A 6547-nucleotide genomic window follows, 5' to 3' on the forward strand; every position below is an offset into this window, starting at 1 on the left:
CTACACACTAAATATAAGCAAAATATAAATAAAAATAAAAATATACACACAAGTACATACGCCTACTACATGTATTATAATACACAATTATATACAATATAATACATATATAAATATATACAAACACATATATACATATACATACATACATACATCATATACACACACATACATATCATACATATTATACCTACATGATTACAGTTGATTTAAGGTAGTGTTCCTTCACCATTCTCTTAAAGGTTTCCAGAGTTGGTGCTTGTCGGATTTTTGAAGGAAGATCATTCCACAATGTGATAGCGCGAACTGTGTAAGAAGCACTGAAGAATTTAGTGGTATTAGGAGGGATATTAAGGCGGAGATTGTGGGTAGAGCGCAGTGTCAGGTTGTGAGATTCACAACGAAGCTGAAAGCGTTCTTTTAAGTAAGCGGGGTATGTTGGGTTAAAGAGTATGGAATATAAAAGTGAAAGAATGTGGGCATTGCGACGAAGACGAATAGGGAGCCACTTGAGTTTAGCGCGAAAGTCGGAAACATGGTCATATTTGCGTAGGCCAAATATAAACCGTATAGAAAAATTTTGGAGTCGCTCAAGCTTATTTAACTGCTCCTCAGTTAAATCTGGATAGCGAGAATCGGCATAATCTAAAATAGGTAGAAGTAAAGACTGAGAAAGCTCAATTTTGGTGGAAGTGGGCAAGAAATTCCGCAATCTGCGAAGTGAACCTGCTGAAGCAAACATCTTTCTACTAACTACTTCCAGCTGCTTTTTCCATGTCATGGATCTGTCCAGATACACCCCCAAGTTTTTAACTTCTTTACTCCACTCTATATGTACACCATCAAAAATAACTGGTGGAAGGGTATCGAAGTCAATCATGGAAATAAATCTAGGGCTGCCAAGAATGATCACCTGGGTTTTAGTCGGATTGACTCTTAGGCCGAAGTCACTGCTCCACGTCAAAATATGTTCCAGGTCAGTATTTGTTCTGTTGATTGCAACGGAGAGATCTGATAAAGGCGCATGGCTGTATATTTGTAGATCATCTGCATAAAGGTGGTAGGAAGAAGATAAGTGATTAGAAATACTGTTAATAAATATGGCAAAGAGAAGAGGGGACAACACGCCACCTTGCGGGACTCCGGCCGTTGTGCTGCACCATAGAGAGAATGACTCCTCAATACGGATTCGCTGCCGGCGCCCGTGCAAGTAACTATGAAACCAGTCAATTACCGCTGGAGATACATTAAGAGAGCGCAATATCCCCAATAGTATGTCATAATCGACTGTATTGAAGGCATTGCTAAAATCGAGTAGTGACAGCACCGTCAGCTCACCGCTCTCCATACCCTGACGAACGTCGTCAGTGATTTTCACTAAGGCCGTTACAGTGCTATGTCCCGGGCGGAACCCAGATTGGTACGGATTCATTAAGTTGTTTCGCACTAGGAATGCATTCAGCTGATGATGGACCAGACGTTCAAGTACCTTGGAAAGGAAGGGAAGGATGGAAATAGGACGGAAGTCAGCAAGAGAAGGATTGGATTTCTTGGGCAAGGGAGTGACTTGAGCATCTTTCCAAGCGGATGGGAATGTTTTAGAGGAAATGGAATAGTTAAGGATGTGTGTGATTACTGGGAGGATTATGTCAAGAATAGGAAGAACCATGTTCCGACTGATACTGTCAGTACCGATCGCGTTCGATGTGATATGTAGTATGCTCTTCTTAACGTCACAATCGGTAAAGTCACTGAAGTTAAATAAGGAAATGTCAGGAGTTGGTTGAGATGAAAGAAAATTCAGTGTGTTGTGTTTAGTAGCACTATCCATGGCCACAGAGGATGTGAAATGCTGGTTAAGACAGTTAATGTCTATGTCCTTGGGAATAGAATCAGAACGAGATTTACCAACTCCTAGCGACCTGAGGAAATTCCAGACTTTAGCTGGGTCACAGTTTTGAACCGATTCGTGAATATGGCGTCGTTGTGCATCCCTACACACCTTATTGCAGTGATTACGTATAGCAGTGTATTTCTGCCTATTTCTGTCAGATGAGCTACACTTAAACCTAGATTTGGCTGCAGCTTTTTGGCTAATGAGTTGCTTAATTTCATCAGTTAGCCAAGGAGCAGGAAGATGTTTAATTTTAACTGCTCTCACAGGCGCATGGATATCATACAACTGCATGATTAATGAGTTGAAGATATTAATCTTTGCATCCATCGTATCAGCACTATAGACAGTGTCCCAAGCTAAGTTTTTCGCATCACTGCAAAGATTCTCCAGCACCATTCCACCAAAATTGCGCTGAAGAAGAGTTTTAGGTTTGGCTTTAATATACGTAAATTAAATCGTGATAAGAGAATTGATCAGCCCCAAATTGACCGTGCTTAGCTACATGTTGAGGAGATGACACTAATATTAAGTCTAAGAGGGTAGGGATACAATTGGGAAAATTATGCGTGGCACCGAGGGGAAGTACGGATAAGTTGCTGGCTTTTGTAGCTGACATAAGAGAAGAGGACCGACTGTCATTCCTGAGTAAACAGGTATTGAAGTCTCCCATAACTAAAACGTGCCGAAAATCAGGAGTTAAGTCTTCTAGGAGCTTTTCGAAAGAATGGAAGAAATTGTTATGCATGGACGGATTATAATATACTCCAAGCAAGGTTTTAGTATGGGACAGAGTGACCTCAATTAAAAGATGCTCACCTGCATTGACAGGGGGGGGCTGGGTTGACATACTTACAATTGAGTAGGGAATATGAGGGCGCAGGTATATGGCAACTCCTCCACCACGAAAACCAATGCGGTCATTTCTGATAAGGATGAAGCCGGGTAAAGTGTAGGAAGTAGACGGGTGACATGGTTTGAGCCAAGACTCCGAAACCAGTATCGCATGGATGTTTTTATCGTCAAATGTAGCTAACATATCAGGATAATGACTTGGAATGCTCTGGGCGTTTATGTGCACTACATTAAAGTTATTCCTAAAATCTGTAAATGTAGATTTTAGGGTGTCTGATACTGTGGGGATACTTTGGAAGCTATCATCGGATGAGGAACAAGAATCAAACTGGAATTCACTACTACTACTGTCATCATCAGAATTCATTAAGTTCTAAATATAATAATATATAATATACCTAATAAAATAAATATTATAATTATAACAGCTAAATACTTTATATAATGTGTAACACAATAAATAATGTGTATGTATAATATATGTGAAGTGTTTTGGTACTGTTTGGTAATTTCTTTAATTAAATACCCAACCATCTGCCAGTTTCTGAACTATACTAACTAATGATTCCCTGTCTAACCCCCTTTCGGCCTTCTGTACCCTTTTTGAAACACCCTGTAGAGTGCTTACTCACGCGTACCCAGAGATGTTAAAATACTGGAAAACGTTAGTATTCTAATTATTTCGTATTAACATAACGTTTTTAATTTCCGCTTATTCAGGTAGTTTAATAATGTTTGAATGAAATGAATGTTATAACTATTTCCATGAATTTCCTTAACATGGGATTGGAATTATCACGAGTTTGAAGTACTTTTTCTGCTGCCTCTATGTCCTCATTATAATAAATATTATGTACCTTGAACAGTTTAATTTCAGCATAACTTGTATTGTCAATTATTAAACGTGAACTAAATACTATTCAATTTAACGAAAATTCCACCAATCACAGCACTGCATACCATACTTACTCAACTTCCCCTTAACTTGACGTTTTCAGGTGTCAAAATAAATGACAGTATAACGAGGGTAAAAAGGAAGACATTAGAACTTGAGTTTAAGGTAGGATACACGCGAATTCAATGCGAAATATAAATAAAAATATCACTCTTATTAGGCAACTATGTGGTCTTAATTTATATTTTAGATAATATTATTTTTTTATTTAACAAGTACGTTGTAATCAGTAGGCAGTAAGTAGGTACTTAGTGCACCCCCACACACCTCAAACTCTCAAAGATACAAAACTTTATAACGCCTCAAACGTTCTTAATTTACCCGTACTTAGAAACCCACGGACTTTGTACAAAGGTATTCTAGTAACTAGATAAAATAGGAATTAAGCAGCGGTGGCGTAACGAGCTCGTCCTCTCATTCAAGAGCCGTGGGTTCATATCCCAGCTTTCTTATGAACGAATGACGACGAATGGCGTAGTGGTTAGTGACCCTGACTACTGAGCCGAAGGTCCCGGGTTCGATTCCCGGCTGGGGCAGATATTTGTTTAAACACAGATATTTTTTTCTCGGGTCTTGGATGTGCCCGTAAAATGGCAATAGGCCCGCCCCCTATTACATTGGGACTAACATAACACTGGCGAAAAGTGGGTGCAGCAATGCACCTCTGCCTACCCCGCAAGGGAGTACATTAGTACAAAGCGTGAGTGTTTATTTGTTTTTTTTATTCTTTCTTATAAATTAGCAGAAACATCAGGATTCAAGGTGATGTAGAACGTAGGTATTATATTCTATCCTCTGTGGGGGTGTGTGTACCTCGCTCTGTTGAATGGAACCTTTGTGCCCATTCCCAAGGTCTAAACTCCCATCCTAACTTTGGACCAAAATTGATCCAAAATTTTTAGGTCTATATATAGATTCTCATTTGACATGGAAAATCCACATAGAAAAGGTCTGTTCTAAATTGAAGTCATTTTCTTATGCTTTACACATGCTTTCCAAAGTTGTCGGTCAAAAAGCAGTCTTAGCTGCATATCATGCATATGTTGTGTCTGCTCTGAGGTATGGTCTCATTTTCTGGGGTAACTCTACGGATAAGACAAATGCCTTCAAGGCTCAGAAAAGGTGCATCAGATCAATTTGTAAACTGAAATCTACAGATACCTGCAAACCCCATTTTATAAAACTAAAATTATTCACATTGCCGTCATTATATATTTTAGAGACAGCGCTATTTGTAAAAACGAACAATGATTTATTTGGCCAATTTAACAGTGCAAGATATAAAAATAAGATCAGTGCTGCGAGTCGCTCAACAGCTTTATATAATAAAAGCATATTTGGAATGGCGCCCATAGTATATAACCATCTGCCGAATAGTATTAGGGAAATAGAAGTTGTTCATTTGTTTAAAAAAAGGCTGTCACAACTTCTCATTGGAAAAGCCTATTATAGCCTTAGTGAATTTCTCCAAGACAAACTTTAGTTTCCTTCCTTGTGGCTGTGCCTAGGGTTCCTTATAAATTAATGTTAAATATGTACCCAGTGTGAGTTGTAAGATAGCATTGATATTTTTTTACTACTTAAGCCTAATTTCATGAATTGTATAAAAATTATATTGTTAATATTTTAAATTTTGCAAACCCTTTCGGGTAGAGTATAGCTAAGCAACCTTTAATATAATTATTATCACCTATGTAACCTATATTCAGCAAATAAATGCCTTTGACTTTGACTTTGACCATTTCCCATCACGCTGGTCCACTGCGGGTTGGTGGGTTCATACATCTAGAGCTGCTAAATCAAGATAAGCAGGTTTCCTCACGTTAGAACGATTGTATACCTACTTTGTACTTAAATTCCAAAGAACACATTGATTCGTGTCAGGGCTGGAATTCGAACCCGCTTCTCTGGCGTGAGAAGCGGCGCTTACCACCACCGCTCTCGATGTAGAAGGTAATGTTAGTTTAAAAATCTCAGCACGATAGCAATAGATACAAGTATAAGTAGTAAGTATTACTTATGTAGAGCCCCGATGTCTTCGCCAAATGACACTAAGCCTCCTGAATCTTGGAAAGGAGCCAAAGTGCCCAAGTGATACTTTGCTATTAGCTTTTAAACGTTTCGTTTATTATTATTATGGGTTATGATCGGTATAATAAATATACAGAATGCCTGTAAATATAAATAAATATGTTGGGACATCTCACACACGGCCATCCGAACCCAAGCTAGGCAGAGCCTGTGTTATGGGTATCAGACAGCTGATATATCTACACAAATGCATAAATAGATACATATTAAATATAAATATCAACACCCAAGACCCGAGCACAAAGATCTGTGTTTAAACAAATATCTGCCCCAGCCGGGAATCGCACCCGGGACCTTCGGCATAGCAGTCAGGGCCACTAACCACTACGCCATTCGACCGCCTGGAAGTATAGATCAAAAGGGGTTCTTTGTTAGCAACTTGAGGTCTCAATTCCGATACCGAAATATTTGATGCGATGAAAGTCTAGTATGCACAATTGCGCATTTTTCAAATTGTGCCTTCAAGAAGTGGCGCCTCTAGCGAATTCTATCATGAACTTTTGTCAGTTGTATGTTGATGATAGAAGAAAAAAATCATTTTCTTTAAGTTTGTGCTAAACAAGGCTGTACTAGGCTTACTATTTGTTAGTAACAGTACACTTTTGTACCTTGTCTAAATCTAATCTGTAATTCAAAGACCAACAAGCAATCAATTGATGATTTCTGAATTTATATTTTGAGACGTTTAAAATTTTACACGTTTGGTGAACAATTTACATGTTGTGTTCTGCCAAACTTTGTAGAGAATGTGT

The sequence above is a fragment of the Plutella xylostella genome, chromosome 26 (genome assembly GCF_932276165.1).
Source record: "Plutella xylostella chromosome 26, ilPluXylo3.1, whole genome shotgun sequence".
Classification (NCBI taxonomy): domain Eukaryota; kingdom Metazoa; phylum Arthropoda; class Insecta; order Lepidoptera; family Plutellidae; genus Plutella; species Plutella xylostella.